This window comes from Ictidomys tridecemlineatus, chromosome 5, assembly GCF_052094955.1.
Source record: "Ictidomys tridecemlineatus isolate mIctTri1 chromosome 5, mIctTri1.hap1, whole genome shotgun sequence".
In the NCBI taxonomy this organism is placed as follows: Eukaryota; Metazoa; Chordata; class Mammalia; order Rodentia; family Sciuridae; genus Ictidomys; species Ictidomys tridecemlineatus.
In genome coordinates, this window is record NC_135481.1 from 193,531,381 (window position 1) to 193,552,229 (window position 20,849).

The 20,849-nt window shown below is 63.2% G+C and overlaps 1 long non-coding RNA gene across 1 annotated transcript in view; it reads left to right on the top strand.

Annotated features, from left to right (window-relative positions):
- LOC144378179 (uncharacterized) overlaps window positions 1-17,449 on the top strand; it is a 27,253-nt gene extending 9,804 nt beyond the window's left edge. The window contains exons 3-6 of the long non-coding RNA XR_013439840.1: window positions 3,894-4,056; window positions 4,300-4,771; window positions 5,208-15,968; window positions 16,483-17,449. This is a non-coding gene — a long non-coding RNA (uncharacterized LOC144378179). The remainder of the gene's footprint in view (window positions 1-3,893; window positions 4,057-4,299; window positions 4,772-5,207; window positions 15,969-16,482) is intronic.
- Window positions 17,450-20,849: the final 3,400 nt, after the last annotated feature.

Sequence of the window (20,849 nt, forward strand, 5' to 3'; positions counted from 1 at the left end):
AGGCGGGTCCTGGAGGGACGTGGCAGGAGGGGCTCTGGGTGCAGGGAGGGCCTGGGGGGCCCGGGGCAGCCTGGGCGCTGGGCAGTCCCCGCAGCAGCCAGGTCTCTGGGGGGCACAGCCCCAGGTCAGGGCACGGGCTGTGGGGGTGAGGTGGGCAGGGACGCAGGGCAGAGGCCTGCGCGGTCCTTGGAGGGGTCTCTTTTTCCTTTGCGGGTGCTGGGACAAACCCTGCCCCGCACAGCCAGCCTGGTGTCTCCCCGGAGGCAGTTAGGGAGGCTGGAAGGTCGAGGCCCATCTCAGAGGCTGCTCTGGGCTGAAGGAGGCTCCCTGCACCCTCAGGGCTCCGGCCGTGAGCAGGTGCAGTCCTTTCAGCTCTCAGCGAGGACCCTGCCCAGCTCCGCCCCAGGCCCAGCCCGCAGCCCCTGAGACCTGGCCCAGATTCTGGGGTCTTTTGTGCCCGGGAGGCGCGACCCCTGTGCTCCCTGGATTCCTATCCCTAGGGCTGTCCGGAGGCCCCTCCTGGGACCTGGTGGCAGAGGTGCACAGGGTCTGCTGTGGACCTGAGTGGGGGCAGGGCCAGTGCTCTTGGGAGGGGACGTGGGGCCGTGGCTCCTGCTCCTGTCCCCCCTGGGGCCTCAGCTCAAGGGCGGACCCTTCTGCCACAACCGGCTGTGACCTGGGCCGTCCCCGGCTTTCTGGACCTCGCTTTCCCACTGGCGGGCAGGGATGATGGTGGGACGGGTGGACGGTGGCTCTCCTGCCTCCTGGGATGGTTGTGGGATGTGACGAGGCCCGCCCGGCACAGGTGGCCCTCCCACTCAATGTCACCGTCAGTCATTATCGTAAAGTCGTGATTGGTCGTTGGTCACCAGCCGGGAGCCCGACTAGAGCCGAGGCCCGTTTAAGCTTCCTCCTCGGAGTGAGGGGCGTTGACAGAGGGAGCCCGCGCCCGGGCTTGACTGGCCTGGCGGGTGCGCCCGGGGCCACGGCTGGAGCCAGGCCTGACCTTGGCCCTGATCGTGTCTTTGAAGCTGTGAACCGACCTCGCTCTAGAATCGGGGACTCGTGCTCTGTGTGAAGCCCAGCACCCTTCCACGCCCGTGGGGACCCTGCCTTCTGGGGCCAGGCAGCCCAGGCTGCACCCTGGGCCCGGGGTGTAGGCAGGAGACGGACGGGGCTTGCTCCCCAGAAGCCCGGGGCCTCCCTGGAGTCAGGAGTCCAGCCGGGCACCCAGGTCCCATCAATAAATATGCCCCAAAATAGCTCAGTGGCCCGGCCAGGAGGAGGAGCGGGACGTCCTGTTCCCATCGGCCCTGGCCAGGATGACCGTGCACTTGGCCTCCCCTGTCCGAGGTTGCTGGAGAGGCCAGAGCTCAGCTGCCTGAGGCCTCCTGGGAATGGACCAGGCTCCCAGGCACCAGCACCCCCCGCCACAGACACGGGAGCTTCCCAGACTCGATGCTGGCGAGGCCAGACGGTGGATGGACTGGGGCCCACACCTGAGCAGATCTCCAGGGAGGTGAAGAGTGTGGGTTCCAGTCCCGGCTTGGACGGTTCCCGGCTGTGTGACTCTGGGAAAATCTCTCCCCTTTCTGAGCCTTGTTTCTCTCACTGGGAAACGGACAGATATTTCCTAAGGTGGTGGTTGTGGTTGAGTTGACGTCTACCAGGGACAGAGCGCAGACGTGCAGATGGCTCATTACCTGCTCCCCCCACTCCCCACCCTGTACGTCCCAGCAGGGCGCTGGGAGCCTGGGGGCGGTGTCCCTGATGTTTGTGCTCACAGACCTCGGCCTTCTCATTGATAGGGACTCCAGGCGCACCTCCTGTGGTCACAGCTTGTGTTGGTGGGCAGCTCAGTGGTCGAGGGGAGGACAGGCCGCTGGGCAGCTGGCCTGCAGCCGGGAGGCTGGACGGCGCTTGTCTGCAGTTCCAGGTCCTGGTGGGCGGAGCTGCCGCCTGGTGGCACACAGTCCTCGAGGCAGGGGCTGCCTGGCACCTGGGGACCCCTGGGCCTTCTGGCCCACACCCGCGAGATGACCCGCAGGAGGAGCTCCCAGAAGGGGAGGGGCGGGTGGCTGGGTGACCCCAGTGGCAACAAGACCCTTCCCCTGTCCCCTCTGACGCCTGGCACCGTCGTGTGCACCGGTGGGTCCTCAGGACGCCGAGGCCCCCACAGGCAGCGTCGGTGCCCGCTGCCGCCGCAGGTGGACGATCTCTTGGCCTGGTCCTCCTCCTTCCTGGCCACGTGGCACGTCCAGTTCCTGAGCCCACGGACTCCCTCTGCCCACAGCTTCCCGGGCTGCCACCCCCCACAGGGAGCCCCCCGCCTGCCCTGGGCCAGGCTGACGTCCACTCTTCCTGGGCCTCGACGGGGGACCCTCCTCGGGAGCCTCCTCTGACCGCCCCCCCTGCTGTGACGCTGCGCTTTCCCGTGTCTGAGATCTGGGGACAGCGGAGGGATCTCTGTTCCTCTGGAACCTGGTGCCCGGGGCTGAGCGTGCCCGGGGCTGAGCATGCCCGGGAGGGTTTCTGGAACCCACGCCCGGGGGGGCCCGGAGGTCGAGGATCACACCTGGGACGGGAGCGGCCCCAGAGGAGGCTGTGTGAGGAGTCTCGGGCCAGATCTGGGCCTCGGGGAGGCTCCCCGTCTGATTAGCCGTGGTGACCGCACAGCCCAGAGGTCAGTGCGCGGCCGCTGGGCTCAGTCGCTCCATCCGACTTGGAGCTTAGCTACGGTTCTTCCAGGGACATGGGTGACTTCCTCCTCTGGGCCTCGGTTTCCCTGTCTGAAAGGTATTGGGGACCGAGAGGGTCGCGGTGAGCACCGAGTGACTCCACGGTGCACGTGTGAGATGGCTGTCACTGTCCTTAGTTGAGGCAGAAGGGAGAGGGAGGTAGTGATACAGGGGGTGTGGACAGGGAGAGGACAGGATGAGGCGTTCCCGCAGACCCTGGGCGCCTGCTCCGGCTTGGTCTCCATGGCGACCAGCCCTGAGCCCCGAGGATGACGAGCGTCAGACCCCGTGGCTCTCCGCAGGCTAACGCCCAGGTGTGGGGGGCAGGTGGGGTCCCTCTGGGCCCGGGGAGCGCCTCCCTTTTCCAGATGTGAGAGGCCGGGTGCTCTGGGCTGGCTCCCTGCGAGGCCCACCAGGTGACCACGCCTCTCCGCCCAGGGTCCTTGACGTCATCACACCTGTCGTCCTGACAGTGCGGCGATGTGCCCACAGGCCCCCGGGACCAGGACGAGGCATCTTTGAGGCCCACTGCTCTGCCTACCACAGACCCACGGCCCAGCTCCAGCCCGGACCTCCTGGCTTTCCTGGCAGTGCCCGGCTGCAGATGGACCAGGAGGGCAGCCTGCTCATGAGGCGCTTTACCCGAGGAGGCCCCAGTGCAGGCCGAGGGCTGGAGGAGGCCAGGTGGAGGCCAGAGGGCCCAGGACGGAGTGGCCGGCTGCCAGAGGAGAAGCCGGCCTGGGCGCTCGGGCCACAAGGGTCCAGAAGGAGCTGCACTCTCTGGGTTGTATGTGGCATCTCTACTTTTTAAATGTTGGTAAAGGATTCAGAATCACGAGAAGCTCAGAACGCAGGTGCATGGAACGTGTCTGAAGCCAGATGAGGCCTGAGGGCTGCGGGTTTTGTTTGTCACCCCAGCAGGGGGAGAGGAGGTACATGGAAGAGTGACCGGGAGGGGGTCCCTGGGCCTGCCCTGCCAGGCTGGAGAAGCCTGGGCGGTGTGCGGCCAAGAAGAGGGGACAGCAGGCTTCCTGTACGAAGGGACAGGGCTGGGCTGGGCTGAGGCCCCAGTTCCAGCTCTGACTCCAAGTGAGCAGAGAGGCTGTGTGGCCTTGGCCTAGTGACCTGGCCTCTCTGTGCCTCCTTTTCTCCCAGGAGAGGCTGACCCCACAGAATGTTCATTAAACACTTGCTGCTTCACACCCTGTGCTGGCCCTGGGGACCCAGGATGTGCCTGCAGTGGATGTGGATGTGAGGAGGGCCTGGAGCTAGGCCGGAAGACCCCTTCGCTCGTCCATTGAGCACCGACTGAATGCCTGTGCGTGATGTCATCATGGGGTTTGACAGGAGGGGAGCTGAGCCTGACCCACAGCCAGGCAGGGGCGGAGCTGGGAGGGAGCCTCTGACCCAGAGAGCCCTGTCTGCCCCTCAGGAGTGGCCCTCAGCTGTTGAGCAGCCCTGGAATAGCAGAGTGACCAGCAAGGGCCTCCTGGGGGGACATGGGGGAGAAGCATCCCTTTAGGTGGATGGTGTCCCAGCTCACCCTGGATCTTGATCTCAGGGTGCCACTGGTGGGCCTCTGAAGAGGCCGCCCGTCTTTCATCTTCCTGGACTTGAGGCCTGGACTTTCCTGTTTCTGCTCTGAGACTGCCTGAAACCACCAAGCCGTGTGCAAGCACAGCGTCCAGCTGTGAGCACCTACTGTGTGCCAGGCTCCCGATAGGCCCGGCCTCATTCCACCCCAGCCTTCCCCTGGGGCAGGTGCTGGGGCAGGAACCGAGGCTGCGAGGCTGGCTGAATGGGCGACCTCACCTGCCCATGCCACGTGGCCGGAGGCGGGTGCTTCAGCCACACAGCGGCCACCTCCTCCCGGCACCGGCACCTGCCGCGGGTCTCCGGACTCCACCAAGGCCTGGCCCTCCTTCTGCCTGATTGTCATTAGGGCAGAAAAGGGGCCGTCCCTGAGGGTGCCACTTTCTCAGAATTGCCCAGTTTGGGGACTCCCTCCTGGGGTCAGGGGACCAGGCTCCCAGGTGAGCCCCTCTTTCTGCCAACCTGGCCATCGGGGGGCCTGGCGGGGATGCAGGCTGGGGAAGGGCTCTCCGTCCCGTCCCCCTGGGGAAGGACTGGCTGCCCAGCCCGGGCCAGGCGCAGGGAGGGCTTCGGGGTCTGGATTCCAAGAGCTGGGCCTGGAGGGCGGAGGGCGGAGTCTGAGCCCAGCGGGCAGCGGGCAGCAGGGACCCAGGCTGTTTCCCGCCCTCCCCTCCTCCCAATCCCCGCCCCTCCTCACGAGCCCCGCCCCTCCTCCCAATCCCCGCCCCCTTCATGAGCCCCGCCCCCTCCCGAGCCCCGCCCCCTCCTCCCAATCCCCGCCCCTCCTCCCGAGCCCCGCCCCCTCCTCCCGAGCCCCGCCCCTCCTCCCGAGCCCCGCCCAGGCCCGCTCTAAGGGCGGGGTGTTCTCATCCACAGCAGACAACAGCAGGAGTCCAGCTGCCAGGTCACCAAGGGGCCGCTGCCAAAAAGTCCAGAGGGTCAAGCCTTGGTGCCCACGGTACCCCAGCAGGACACCCGCTCGAGGGCCGCAGGGGCAGGTGGGAGGGCGCAGTGGGGACCGCGGCAGACCAGAGAGCCCGGAGTGGCTCCCAGCCCCAGCCCCATCCCACTGCGGCCTCTAGAAAGGAGGCCCCGGCCACCAGGGACCCAGTGTCCCTCCAGCTCTCTGCACACGTGGCGGAAGCACCTGCTTTTATTTCTGCGGATCCCTCGCTCCCGGGCTCCAAGTCCCGCTTCCCCAGCGAGGGGGCCACCGCCTGGGCCTCCCCCGCGTCCTCGTCCTTTCCTGGGGCCACTGTTTGAAATCTTTCTGTCCATTGATTCTCAGTTTGTTTTCATCTCATTCTTTTGGTTTTATTTCAATTTCATTTTTAAAAAAACTTTTTTTGGGGGGGGTTGTTTTCTTCCCAAGTCTCTCTTCTTTTAAAAAGGAGGCAGCATTCCAAGCTGTGGGCTGCAGAGCCCCTTCCCCACGGCTCCGGCTCCGGGGAGTCTGAACACACTGCTGTCCCCCGGGCCAGGCTGGGAACCTGGGTGCCCACTTCCTGCCCACGCCCCAGCAAGCCAGGCCCGGCCGGGCTTTGACTAGCCATCACAGTCCTGATCACCCAAGGCCTCGCTTTCTAAGAAGCAAAGCAGATGGTGCTCATCTGTGATCCCAGCGGCTCAGGAGGCTGAGGCAGGAGGATCGCAAGTTCAAAGCCAGCCTCGGGGATTTATCAAGGCCCTGAGCAACTCAGTGAGACCCTGTCTCTAAATTAGAAAGAAAAGAAAGGGCTGGGGATGTGGCTCCGTGGTAAAGCGCCCCGGGTTCCATCCCCAGCACCCCCAAAGAAAGAAAGACAATAGTTAGTGCGTTAGGTAAAGTCCATTGAGACCCACTGACGCTCGGACCCGGAGCTATGGACCCTGCCGCGTTCCTGCTTTGGGGGGGCTTCAGCCCGAGCGGGCACCACAGGAACAGGGCCATGTCCTTGAAAGACACCAGGGCAGGAGAGATGAGGAGGTGGTGAGGGTGGCAGGCCAGGTGGGCTGGGTGGCCACAGGCAGGGACGCGTGGCTGAGACTGGACAATGAGAAGGACGGGGCCAGGGACCCCTGCTGTGACCCCAACACACCAGAAAACCACAGTGACCTTGGGTCATGAGTCCTGCCAAACTTTTCACCTAGTGATATCTGAGACCTGAGTGTTTATTTTTTTTGAGGGGGGTGCCACTGAGCCACACCCCAGGCCTAGTTTGTGTTTTACTTGGAGACAGAGGCTCAGTTGCTTGGCACCTCACTGAGGCTGAGGCTGGCTTTGAACTCACAGTCCTCCTGCCTCAGCCTCCCGAGGCGCTGGGATATTTAATCTCTATTTTGCATGTTTACATTTCCTAAAAACCAGAGGTGACTTGTAGCACTTTGTAAACCGCCTCTGTCCCTACTCAGAGCCTCCGCGGTCCCAGCTGCAAACCAAAGGCGGTCTTCACAGCCACCCTGGGTGACAATGACTCCCAGGCTGGTGTGAAGATTCACCAAGAGAATGACCCTGGGACACAGCGGTCCAGCGAGCTGTTAGGGGCGTATTTTAATTACCACTTTGTTCTTTTTTTTTTTTTAAATCAGCCCCAGTGGGTGGAGATGAAGGTGTCCATTTTGCAGAATTTAAGTCTCCGAGAAGCAAGTGTCAAGGACAGAGCTGTGAGCCCCTGGGGGGGCCCTGGGGGGGGCCCTGGGAGGAGGTGGGGGCCCCTGGGGGTGCAGGGAGACACCAGGCCCAGGCCCCTCCCCAAGAGAGGCCTTGAGGCGGTGAGCCAGCCCCTTCTTTCCGTTGTCCCCTCTCTGCTCCGCTCTGCGTGGCTATTTGTTTTGGAGAACGTCAGTCACACTTATCTGAGGTCACAGGTTTTGGGAACCCAAACCACAGACAAAAACATGCCCTGCCATCCTCCGGGGATCAAGCAGTGAGATGAGTTGGGTTCGGCGCTGGGGGTGGCGTGTGGGGACAGCTCTGTTTTGGCAAAGCTAAGAGCGTCAGGTTCAAGGTCTTCTGTGTCCTTGCTGACACCTGGGCAGGCTCGGCCCACACCTTGCTCCTTGCCAAGGTGCTGAGGCTCCCACCCTCTGCAGTGCGCCCCAGGCAGCAGGCAGCCGGCATGAGGGGGACCTCAGGTGACACGGCATCGCAGCCTCAGATACTGCGGAGAAGGGGGCACCAGGCACCTTCCGTCTTCTGGCCGATTCTGGTTAACCTGAAAATCCTGTTTGGTTTTCCTGTGCTTTTTCTGAGAACGTCACACAGACTCCTGAATGTCTCTGTGATCTCAGTGTCACGAAGCCTGCAAACCCAGTTTCCTGGTTCCACCCCAGCCCCCGTGCACCGGTATCCACAGGCACGAAGGCAGAGGGATCTGTCAGGACATGTCCCTGTGTCACTCAAAACCCCCACGGCTCCCATGCAGGGTGGGACCCAGGCTCTTCCTGTGGCCCTTCCAAGTGCCTTTCTGCCTCAGGACCTTGGTATGTGCTGCTCTCACTTCATTGCTATGCCTTCTGCTCAGGCCAAGTGAGCCCCACTTCACACGGGGCCCTTCCCAGTCACCGTCCCCTTCCCGGGTATGTTTCTCCTTGGCTCTTTGCTGCTACTTGATGTGTTCGATTTTACTGTTTTGTTGTTGCCATTGAACCCAAGCTCCCAGGGCCGCAGTGTGTCTCTGGTACTGGACGCTCCTCGGCCTCCGAGTGAGCACCAGCGTCTGGCTGTGTGAATCAACGAAAGCTCCGGGCCGAGTCCCTCACCCCAGGAGGCCAGCTCAGCCTTGGGGGGCAGCAAGGATCATGGTGGGGTTAAACCCGGTGTCCTCCTCGTCTGCTGGCCAATAGGCCAGGGGCTTCCCCTTGGCTCCAGGACTCTGCCACCGCGTCCTCTACATGAGCCCAGGATGGCTGGCAGGTCCCAGGAGAGGGACGAGGGGCTGGTGGGACCCAGCAGAGTGCCCGCCAGGCCAGCCCAGCCCAGCAGTCCACGCTGGAGAGGAAGCGGTCAGCAGTGCTGCCCAGCCTGCAGCCAGTCCAGGTCCAAGAGAATCGGAGGCCCCGGGCCAACCATCAGGCACATTCTCGTGGCTGGAGGAGTGGAAACGAGGTGGCTGAGGTTGAGAGACAGTCGGGGGGACAGAGGCCAGAGCTGACCATCTGTGACCCGAGGCCGGAGTCCAGCTGCACTTGAACCCAGCTCTGCCGCCCCTGGCCGTCTCCCCACAGCAGAATGGAGGGGACCAGATCAAAGCTCTCAAGAATCTCATTTCAAAGCCGGGAAAGCTCTTTATGACTCCGCCCGCACCCGATGTCCACCTGTAAAATGAGATGAAAGGGCAGCGCGGGTGCGGGTCGCCTCCCCCGCAGGCCCTGGCCGCCGCCAAGACCCAGGCCCTGGCCCTTTAAAAGTCTCCGTGTCCCAAAGGGAGACTTGGCCCCCCAAGCATCACTGGGCAGGACAATGGCCTGGACCTCTCCCCGCAAGCCCTCAGCCCGGTGCCAGGGAGGCCTGGGCTCGCCAGCGCTGGGAAGGTGCTCGCTGCCCCAGACAGCTCCCTGGCCACGCCCACGCCACCCGGCCACGCCCTCACCGCCCGGCCACGCCCTCGCCACCCGGCCAGCGCGCCTGCCCATCTTCCAGTTACCTTGCTCCCTGGCCCCTCTCCACGCACCCAGGGAACCCAGGATCGAGGCGCTATTTAATCTTAACAGCTAAAAAGTCCCTCTTCTTGGACACGGGGTGCTTCCAGCCCTGCCCTCGGCCAGGGCCAGCTGGCCGAGGCCCTGCAACACCGCCTGTGGCCGCCCATGTGGACTTAGACGGGGCCTTCCGCCCCCCCTCCCGTTTCTTCTTCTCCTTCTTTTCTGCTTATTGGCGTTTCCGATTCTGATCTGTCGACATGTGCATTTGTGCGATGATTAAAAGGACACGTGGACAGCCGGCCCCCAGCTCCAGCCAAGTCAGATAAACAACCCGACGAGTAAGCACGATTCGGAACGGAAGGCCCAGCCTCCGCTGGGAGGCTGCATTCTGGAGCCTCCTGTGCCAGGCCCCGCTCTGCTGCTGCGTGCCCCTGGGAGCGTGGGGTCTGGGCGCTGGGTCTGGCTGGGTGGCCCCAGCTAACACACCAAGCCCGGCTGGGCCAGGCCCCAGGCTACGGGTGCTGCCAACCACATCTGGGGAGCTCCCTGTTCCCAGGTGAAAAGAAGAGACAGGAAGCACCACTGTCCCCCACGTCAATGAAGGGACCACATCCGTCCAGCCCAGGACCTGGTGCTGAGCCCTCCATCTCCCTGCAGATACCGTCGTTCACACAGGGCCACCAGCTCTACCTTCACAGTCCACCCCTGTCCCTCCAGCCCTTGCAGTGGCTGCTGAGGCCCTCGGGGACCTGCCTTCCCAGCCCGCCCAGCCCACACCCTCCTCTGGCTCTCTCAGCTCCTCCCCACCTCAGGGCCTTGGTTTCTTCGTGTGCCCATCTCTGCCCACTGGATGCCAGGCTCTTCGAGGACAAGGACCGCCTGCCTCCTTCTCAGAGGTTTCCCAGCGTGAAGCCAGCCCTCGGGGACGGGAGATGTCCGTGGGGCGAAGAAGGAAGGATGAAGGACCAAGGACCACTGGGGGCAGAGGCGGGACTGGCCCCTGCTCGGCCTGTCCTGATGGGGACCGCTGCCCAAGGACAGGCCTCCCGGGGAAGCTTCTGGGCGGCAGGGGCTTGGCCACAGCCCGGGGTGCAGCCGGGCACCCGCCCCGCGGCCCCCCTCCCCTGCTCCACATTTTATTTTTAGCAGATTTGGGCACGGCCTCTCCTTAGGAAAAGTCCGAGAGCGCAGGGAGGCGGTTTTGGAATCCGGTGGGAAAGTAGGCCAGGCCGGCGCTGGCCGCGCTCCAGGCGATAAGGCCTCGGCGAGGTTAATAACGTGCGGCCGTCCCAGAATTCATGACCGAGAGGAAGCAGCAATTAGGGGATTGTGCAACTCGGACAAGCCTCCCTCGCAGCTCATAAAAGCCGGGAGGAGGAGGCGACGCTGTCACCCTGGGGCACGGGGGTCGGCTCCGGGACTTGGGAGAAAGTCCAGCTCTCCTGGGGGTTCGCGCCCCTCTCCCCCATCACCCCTGGCCCCGGGGAACCAGGGGCAGAGTGGACACCTCTGCAGGCCAGCTCTTGTCAGGGCTGGGCCCGGAGCCACCAAGGGGGCGGGCACTGCTGTGCCGGGAGTGGCCCAGCTGCTCTGTTTCGATGCCACCTTGTCAACGGAAGAGGCTCTGATCACCAAGTGAACGGGGCCACAAACATCCCTCCTGTGACCGTCCCCTCCTGCCCTCCAGTTACTGGGAATTTTCAATTTCTCCTGTGTTTATTTCTCTACTGCTTGGTGTTCCACGAGCACTGTTTGCTTTTATCATCAGTTAAAGAAAAACCCTAGAGTAGTAAGTCTCCCCTTTTCTCTTCTTTGACAAGCTACGGCCTGAACGCTCTTCCTCTAGATCTCTCCATGGCTCCCCTCACCTCCTTCAAGTCTTCCCTCAAACCTCAGGGTCCCATTAAGGTCTTGGCGCCCGCCCTCTGGAAACAGAACCCCCACCCCCCCCCTTCTCCAGCCACCTTCCCTTCATCTTTATCAACAGCATTTATCACCAATTAACCCCTGCCATGCGGCTCATTTTAGACTGGTTCCCGCCAGGACATCAGTGCCAGCTGCAAAGGGTGTTCTGTCCATCTCGTCCTTGGCTGCAGCCCTAGTGCCAGGCACAGCGTGGAGGGATGGGCAGACACTGCTGAGGGGGTGAATGGATGCTTCCTACTGGCAGGACGCACCGAAAGCTGACCCCTTGCTGGTCTGGCTGGGGGCTGCCTTGGAGTGTCCCACGGTCAAGCCCTCGATGCGGCTTGTGGGTTCAGAAATGGGGCAACAGGGCTGGTGGGCAGCTGGGGCTGGCCCCGTGTTCGCAGCTGGCCCTGTTCCCCTTGCTTGGGGCCCAGTTCGGATGGCAGCCCCCGCGCCTGGCCTTTCTGGAGAGCTCCTGGCCACTTCCACTGGGAGTCTGAACCAGGAGACCCCCGGCTGCACCTGTCGCGAGCATGCTCAGGCTGGGGGACCAGAGCCACAGTGGGAGCACGCACGAGCACGCACCGCCACGCACCGCCACGCACGTCCCTCCCCGCCGTCCCGCTCCAAGACCTAGCCTGGGCCGCCCAGGCGCCTGTGGTCCTGCGCACTGGCGGCACAGCATCGAGGGCTTGGCACGTGAGCGCTGCGGCCATCCACCCCGGCCTTCCACGCCCAGTGCACAGGAGCCGTGCACACCCACGATCACACTCGCACGCCCACTGCAGCCACGCAAACCCTGGCCCTCTCCATGCCGGTCACCCAGGCGCACTGACACCCCCGCAGGAGCAGCCCCCCCCCCGCAGGCCGGCCACGGTGCCCGGCCTGACCCCGCCGCACCCCTGACCTCTCCGCACCAAGAGCCCCGTGTGGGCCAACCGCACCGGCCAGCGCCCGGCAGCGGCTGCGTGATGCCCACGTCAGTCCTGACTGTGCCGCCTCGGGGCACGTCTGCCGGCGCGTCTGTCCGGGCACCCGCCCACTTCCTCCCCTCCGTGGGCGGGTGGCCTGCTGACATCAGGCGTTTCTGGGCCTGCCTGGCACCCAGTGGAGAGGAAGGAAGCGATCCGCCGCCGGGGAGCCGACCCCAGGGCCCGGACCAGCCTGTGGCTGCGCTCCCCGGGTCCCCGCGGCCACATCTGCCTGCCCTTCCCTCACAGGCCACTCATGAGGGACCGGGCTCTCCAGAGGAGGGCCAGAGCGTCCCCTTCCATCCCTGAGGATAGCAAGGCCCACGCCCAGTGTCCGTGGAGCACAGCCCCAGGTTGGCCCTGCCCCTGGGTCCCCAGAGCAGCCCCCGGTGGCTTGGGGCAGGGGAAGCGCAGGTGCAGGGAGGTCCGCCTGGGCAGGCTGGCCCCGCCCCCGCCCCTGCTGCTCGGTGCTGGTTCGTCCTGTTCTGTGAGCCTCCCCACCCAGCCTCCGCCGCTGTCATCCAGGACCGGTGCTGGCGGAGCTTCCGGAGCCCCTGCGACAGACCAGGAAACCGCCGCTTGGGCAGGGGCAGGGGGGGCAGCGCCAGCTTCACCCGGGCGCAGGGCGCTTCTGCAGCTGCCAGTGTCCTCCTTCATGTGCCGAGGCCTTGGGTGGGACCCGAGGGGGGAAGGGCCTTGAGTTGGCTCTGGGTCCCCAGCGGGGCTGCGTGGGGCTCTTGGTGGCACAGAACCCGTGTTGACAAGAGCAACGAGCACTTCTGTCTTTTCATAATAAGTGACAGAAAGTCACCGACGGGCGGATTCCGTCTGATGAGCTTCCACAGATGCCCAGGATCACAGAACGGGACGAGAGCACGCGGAGCCCAAGGCCCCTCGGCCCCAGCAACCAGCCCCCACCGCCAGGTCCCATCATGGCCGCAGGTCACTTTCCTGCCCCCCGCCAGCTCCTGCGTCCCAGCACAACCCCCGCCAGTCGCACTACTTGTGCAGAGGCCATCGGGTGCTCCTTGCTGCTGCCCAGTGGGGTCACCCTGAGAACAGCCCGTGGGGGCCATCAGCCCCTGGGTGTCCCTCTGGGCCTCTGGCTGCTGGGAACGTGGGTCAAAGCTGCCCGCTGGGGCTGCAGGGACGCAGGCTCAGGGAAGTGGCGGGAAGGAGACCACAGAGGCCCTGGCAGCCACCATGAGGGGAGATGAGGACCCGAGGCACGAGGAGGGGGCAGCCCCTGGCCCTGGGCACGTGTGACAGTGCAAAGCTGGCTAGAGCGACAGCAGCAGCAGCAGCCTGCATTTATTAGACACCTACTGAGTTCCTGGCCTGGTTGTAGGCACTCTGCCTGGCCATGCCATCAGTCCTCCCGAAACCCCATCATCTCCCCTTACAAGTGGGGAAACCGAGGCACGGGTATGCGTCACCTCTCCAGGTCACGTGGCTGGTGGAGGGGAGACCTGGTGTGACTCGGGTATCCAGCACCGTCATGTAACCCAACCACAGGCCGAGCCTGGTTTGGGCCCCAGCGGGGCAGGTCTGGTCGGGCCTGGAGCGATTTCCGTTTCATAGTCTCCTCCCCACCTGACGGCGCCTGCCGTGGCCTGGCCAGTTCAGGACTGCAGGGCCAGGTGCTGGGAGCAGGCAGCAGGGTAGAAGGCCAACAGCAGGACTCCAGATTCAGCTCAGGAATCCTGGCCAGGATGCGTCCAAGCTGTGTGACTTTGGATCAGTTACTTAACCACTCTGAATGTCCCCTTCCTCACCTGAAAGACCAGAGACCACGACAAAGATGATGACCTGATGGGGACTGGGGGACTTGGAGGGAGGACTGGAGGTGACATTTACTTGCTATGGGCCCTGCCTGGGGCCTCTCATGCCTAATCCAGCTTCTTAGCACCTTGCAGACAGAGGCCACGTGGGCCCCCTTTACTCATAGAGAAACAGAGGCTCTGAAGACCGTGTCCACCAAGAACGTCAGACACTCCGTCCTGCTGCACGTCTGCCTAGAACTCGGGCGTGAATGTCCAGCCACAGAGGAACGTGCTGGGTGGGGGCCTGGGAAGAGGCAGAGCCCCTCGTTCCCCCACAGTCCCCTCGGCCTCAAAAATGGCGCCTGTGTCCTTCCAGGCCCGGCCAAAAGCCTCAGAGTCCTGCTTCTCCAGCCCCACCCCCACCCCTTCCAGGACCACACAGCCGCCCCCGCCCGGGCTCCGCCGCAGCTCTCACTACCTGAAGGAAGTCAGGTCCCACCCCTCCTCTGCTCAGCATCTTCCTGAGGCTCCAGGTAGCCCAGAAAGACAAGGTCCTGGTTATCCCCAGGTCTGGGGTGGCGGCTGTTCCCACGTCCCCTGCCTGTGTGCTGGCTCCCTTCAGGCATGCTAGCCTCCTGCTCCCAGAACACACTGGGCACTCCACGGCCTCAGGGCCTTTGCACCTGCTCTTTCCTCTCCCTCCCTCCCTTCCAGAGGTAGCCAATGAGCACCCTGCCCCAGCTCCTCAGGCCTTTCCCAACTGTGAACGTGTCCAGGGGCCTCCTGGACCACCCGTGAAGTCAACAGGCCCCCTTCATCAGTGCTCCTTGTCCTCTTCTTCCTTCTCTCCAAGTCGCCCAACCTCAGTTAACACACAACAGTTGGCACTTATTAATCTCATCGTCGTGACAGTTCTGAGCGTCCTGCCCCTGCGCCCCGCGGCTCGGCTGGCCCGGGTGCCCGAGTGCCTTCCGCACCCCGCGTGCTCCTGAGTGCTGGCCTAACGGACGTCTGTCCCATCCAGACTCGACAGGTCTAGCAAGGGGCCGCGCAGGTCACCAGGCCAGGGCACTGTGGGGGGGGGGGCTCTGCACCCAGGCTGTGCCCTCGGTCTGCTGGGGCCTGCTCAGGTCAGCACCCCAGGGACGATGGCTGTGTCACAGTCTTAGGGCAACAATCCCATCCCCCCACCCCAGGAGAGCCACTGGCCAGGAGAGAGAGGTCAGGCGGGCTGTGGCCTCCAGCCACCAGGAGGTGACTCATCCTTCCCGTGATGACAGGTGACATTCCTCCTTGTGCCCAGGGGGACTTTGGCCTGAGATAAAGGGAGCTGGCCTCCTGCTTCTGGGAAGAGGAGGACAAACAGGTGGGCGAGGCCTCCTGGCCGCTGTCGGGGGTCTGCAGGTCTGGGCTGGGGGTCGTGAGCGGGCAGCCGGTCTGGCTGGTCCACCGTGTCTCCCGCGGGTCAGACTGGGCGTGAGCCCTGCCATCTGGAAAACAGCTTCCCTGAGAAGCTGACTCCCTTCCAGGGTCCCTCCACCTGCCCCCGCGTGGCCCAGAGGAGGGCGGCAGACACCGACTGGGCCAGGAGAGGCCGGGCCAGGCTGCAGCTGTAGTGTGGTTGTCCTAGAGGAAGGCTGAGCTGCAGGAGGGACACTGGTCACATAGCTAGAGATGGGCTGAGTCCCGGGGAGTCCCTGCATCTCCTCGTCTTGGGAGGGCTTTTGGCCACAAGGAAGCACAACAGGTCCCAGCGGCCGCGTGCAGGTCACTGTCACCTGGTGTCAGAGACGCGGGCTAAGCAGGCCTCAGCCGCTGACTTGCTCCGCGATGTCCCCAAGGGCCAGTTTCCCGGTCGGTCTCCCTCTCTGGGATGTGACTTCTAAAGTGCTCTTGGCTGCCTGGCACCTGTGCTCAGCCAGGGCAGGAGGGCAGGGAAGGGCCAGGAGGGGCCAGCTCAGGGGCTGGGTGACCTCCTCGGAGCCCCGCCCAGGAGACTTCTCTCTCGCAGGCCCAGGCCACGCGGCTGCAGGGAGGCTGGGAGGGGTGGGGTTGCCTGGCACGTTGCACCCACTCTAAATCGGGGTCCACTCAGCGAGGAAGAGGGAGCAGAAGAGCCGGAGCCCTGGTGGCGTCTCCCTGGCTTGTTTTGCCATCTGGATAATGGACCTGAGTGCCCCCGCGGCTTGCTCAGCTGTCCCCCTGGTCCCACGTGCTGAGAGGTGTGCCTGGTCACTGAGATCCGCTGCAGGTTTCCAGGGTGGAGGGACCGAGGTCTATGTGCCAACCCTGGCTTCACGGATGTTCTGTTTTCCTGCCAAATGTTCACCATTAGGAACGACCTCGAGGGCGGCTCTCCTGCAGGCCCTCAGGTTGGTATGTTTGCTCTGGTTCCCGGGTCTGCACCCAGGGGCACTGACCCACCGAGCCGCACCCCGAGCCCTTTTGATATTTTATTTAGAGACAGGGTCTCGCTGAGCTGCTTAGGGCTTCGATAAGTAGCTGAGCCTGGCCTCCAACTTGCAATCCTCCTACGTCAGCCTCCCAAGTTGCTGGGATGATAGGGATGGCCACCACGCCCGCTCATGCAGCCGTGGGGGGTCCTGCAACACTGGACCCGTGGGCAGGCAGGGGTGTCCATTGCAAGAGCTGGCACATGCTCCCGGTGCCCCCAGGGCTTTGCCAGATGCATCCCCAGCCAGGGTCCTGCTCCCTACTGCCAGTCACCTTCCCCGGTGACAGGAAGCCATTGCTTTGTCACTGTCCCACTTCCCTCCTTGGTGTGGACCCCGCCGGCCGACCTTGGCTGTGTGCTTTCTGAGCTGCTACGTGCCTTCTCTGGTCACTGTTTTCTACCGATTTTCCTTTTCCCTTTTCTCGTTTCAGCCTTTCTCTGAGGTGTGAATCACAATGCGGGGGACAGTAACGGTCACAGTACAACCCGCTGGCCCTCCTGGCCGTCCCTCACCGCGATTCGGGTCAGCTGTCTCCCACTGCAAGGAACCGTCCTGTGCGTTGTGGGGTGTCCGGCTGCACCCTGGCTTCTGCCCAGGTACTGCAGCACCCCTTCCCCAGTTGTGACCCCTGCAGATGCCCCTGGCCACTGCCCCTGTGTCCTGGGAGGCCAAGCCCGCGTGGTTGAAGAGCCCTGACTTACCGTGTCAGAGCGGCCACCTGGGCCAGCCTCAGCACCTCATCTGTAGCTGCTGACGTGCCCCCCCTTGGCTTCCAATCGGAGACCCTCCCTCTCCTACTGGGGGACGTGGGGGGCGTCACCACCGAGCCTCAGTCTCCCCAGCTGTGAAGTGGGGATGAGCACCCGGAGGTGATGGAGGCGGCGGCAGCTCGCGACCCCCCACGCCGCCCCGCCCCTTGCCCCGATGACGTCACTGGGAGCTACCTGGCCTCCAGCGAGGCCTACTGTGTGCAGGGCGCGGGGCGCTGCGTGAGTGACAGCGGAACAGACAAGGTCCTGAGCCGCGGAGGAGCCAGAGCAGACAGAAGGGCGGCCCTCGTGACCCTCGTGTCCGACCGGGTCCTGTGCCCGGACAAACGCCTGGGTGAGGGACGGGCTTTAGAGACAGAGGAGGGACCCGTGAGCCCAAGGGACCAGTGAGCCGTGAGCACAGGGAGCGCAGAGGCGGCCTGAGGGCAGGGCCAGCGCTGGCCTGAGCTGAGCAGGCCTTGGCTCTCTGGGGAGCGGGAGGCAGGTGCGGCGGGCGGGGCGGAGAGTAGTGGGCGTGGCAGGCGCGCCGTGGGCGTGGCAGGAGCGCCGTGGGCGTGGCAGGAGAGGTGGGCGTGGCAGGAGAGGTGGGCGTGGCGGGCAGGGCAGGGAAGTGGGCGTGGCAGGAGTGCGGTGGGCAGGACAGGAAAGTGGGTGGGGCGCGGGGTTGGGGCAGGTGCTTTGGGCAGCCCAGGTGTGAGGTGGGCGGGGCAAGAGTGTGGTGGGCGGGGCGCGGCACCAGGTGAGGTCTGAGGCCCAGGGTGGCCTGAGTGGAGGGAGCCGGGGCAGGTGACCGTGGCCTGGAAAAGCCAGGCAGGCCTTTGGACTGTGCCCTGAGGGTAAAGGGGAGCCCTGGGCGCTCCAGCAGGACAGGGTGATTAGGTTGCTGCTGGCTCTAGCTGCAGGGAACAGTTCGTTCATTTCTGCAGAAAAAAGGGAGTCCTGCTGAGTGCCAGGCGCTGACCTGATTACCACAGGGCGGGGCCAGCGAGGGCCTGATGGAGCCGTCCGAAGAGCTTCCCCAGCCAGGGGCAGGCCAGGGCAGCAGGGAGAGGCTGGAGGGGCCGGTGGAGGTCACCAGGGAAGGAGGAGAAGGGCAGGGCGGGGGAGGGAGGGGGCGTCTGGAGGGCCAGCAGGTGGGCAGAGAGGGGGACTGGGAGGAGGTGGGCAGAGAGGGGGACTGGGAGGAGGTGGGCAGAGAGGGGGACTGGGAGGAGGTGGGCAGAGAGGGGGACTGGGGAGGCCCAGAAGGAGAAGGCGCTGAGGTCAAACATGGCGCCTTGGCCTGCATGTCCTTAGGCCGGCCACGTGGAGATGGGGAGCAGGGACTTGGACACGGGTGCCTCCGGCACCTAGTGTATTCCAGGACCTGTGCTGTGGTCCCGTGTTACCCCCTCCCACGAGCCTTCTTCCTGTGGGTTTGGTTTGCCAGGTGTGCACCTACCCAGGTGATCAGGGAAAGGGAACATTCCCCTTCCCAGCCTCAAAGGGAGTGTTATGGTCTAGGCCAATGGTAGTGATTTTTCCCACCATCAGTGATTGATTTGTAACTCCACATGTGATCGATCTGAACCATTGGGAAGTCCGTAGGGGAATCTCTCATAAAAGGAGATGCATGGAAGGAAATATCCCTCCTCTTCTTTGCTTGATGTTATCATGTCTACGTGTGATGCCTGGAGCTGCAGCAGCCATAGGGAAACCCTGAGGAGAGGTATCTATAATTAATTCCCCAAGAATGACAGGCCAGGAAAATGGGAAGGGTGTGAGTCCTTGGTTACAGCTTCAGGCTTCCAAACTGAACAGCCCTGTTAGACTAAATTATAAATCCTCTCTCTCTCTCTCTCTCTCTCTCTCTCTCTCTCTCTCTCTACCTTTAGTCAAGAGCTTTTTTTATTGGGCTGAAGACATTCTAACTAAAAAGGGCTTCCTATGCGTTATCTCATTTAACCCTCTCAGTGGCTGATTTTACGAGTGAAGAGATGGAGATCCAGGGCAGTTCCGTGGTTTTCCCAAGGTCACAAGGACAGGCAGTGGGCCGCGGGTCTACTCTGAGAGCGCAGCTGGGCCCTCGGAAGCCTCGTCCCCTCTGAGCAGTCTTTCCTTCACACGTTTTCAGTAGGAGACCATAACCCTCTCCTTTCTTTTCCCTGTTGTTACGTCTGGTGGGAGCTGTGGGGGGCTGCGTTGCTCTGCACAGTGCACGGCCTGGACCGCTGTTTCTGGCTCCGCGCTCTGAGGCGTCCATTGGCTGCACAGTGTCATCGAGTCATTTCCTATGTAAACAGCTGTCTGGCACCGCGACAGCGAGTCACAGTGAAAATGAAACCTCCTTCCCAGCCTGCAACCTGCCCCTCAGTGAGGAAGGATGGGGGCAATGACGGAGTGGCTCAGAGCTTATCAGGAGGCGGAACGAAGAAGGGCGCTGTTGAGTGGGCTTGTCCTTAAAGTGAGTTCCTAGTGTAATTCATGAGCTGCTGGCCAGAACATGAGGCACATCCTTCGAAAGCACAAGGGAACCCAAGGAAGGGGAGGAGGGGAGGAGGGAAAGGAGAGAAGCTTCCATCCTTGTCCCTTGTGGGATCCTTAGAAAGGGTTAATGTCCTTCATATACAAAGAGTTTTTGGGAAACAATAGGAAATGGCAAACCCCTTATTATAAAATCAACTATTTACCGAGGCGAATGCAAATGTGAAGACGAGCTCTGCTCTGCCAGGAATCAAGGAAATGCAAATCAGAGCTGCAGTGACTTATCATTCCTACCTATCAGATTGGCAAAGACCAAAAAAAAAAAAAAAAATGTGGGTGTAGGGAATGGACCTTCTCATTGTGGGCTGAAGGGGCCATCCAAGGGCCTGGGGCAGAGCAGCAGGGTCCAGCATGGTGCTCAGTGGCCAGAAGTGATAAAGCAACCTAGAAATGGACCTCTGGGCACTTATCCCAGCAGATAGCCGGTGTTGTCCAGGACAGGCGTCCACAGCAGCGTTGTTCATAAAAGTGAAAGATTGGGGCGGGGGATGGGAAATGCCCGCTACAGAGGGTTCGGCCAGCCCCCGGGGCCCGTGTGATGAAATCCCTATTAAATCGTACTGACTAAAATCGCATTAACCGTATTGAAAGTAATAATTAAAAATGGCACTGCAGAGCGCGCAGGGACCTCTTGTAAGACGACTCTTCTGGGCACAAACCAAGCGTGTGCCGGGCCTCGTGCATGTGCCAGGCGGTGCCCCAGGGAGGAGGCTGCAGGTTCTCACGCAGCCTGGTCACGGCGGCGACAGCCGGGGCCCTCACAGTTCCCTGCATGAGGGGCTGGGCCATGGTCCGCGCGGCCTGCTTTTTGTTTTGAAACAAAGTTGCTGATCCGTGAACATGACTCTGCAACATCCCGGCACTAACCAGCAGTGCCCCGTGGTGCTGGTTCGTTTCTACCTGCTCGGGATTTAGGATTCAGTAAGGCGGGCCCCGTGGGGCAGCCTGGAACCCCAGCAGCTCGGGAGGCTGAGGCAGGAGGATCGCTAGTTCAAAGCCAGCCTCAGCCTCAGCCTCCGTGAGGCGCTAAGCAGCTCAGTGAGACCCTGTCTCTAAATAAAATGCAAATAGGGCTGGGGTGTGGCTCGGTGGTCGAGGGCCCCTGAGCTCAATCCCTGGCACCAAAAACAAATAAAAATCCATACCTAATACCCCCTCGACGTGCGACGGCAAACCCAGTCCCCGGGAGGTTTGGGGGCAAGAGGAGCTCACCTCCTTCAGCGGGCAGAGCCCCCACCCAGAACCAGGGGCCGGGTCCAGGGTGCCCGGAAGACGGAGGCTCCCCAGGAGGCCAGGGCTGGAGGAGCCGCTCCCGGGGTTCCTCCCTGCAGCCGCCAGCCCCCGTCGTGTCCCCGAGTGACCATGGGGTCAGCACAGCCCTGGGCGGGGCCTGAGGCACTGCGGGTGGGCAGGTGACCCCAGGCCATTGTCCCCGTCCTCATTCCTGTTCCCACAGGGAGCCAGGGAGCCACAGGGCAGGGTGGGGTGGGGTGCGCCATCCCAC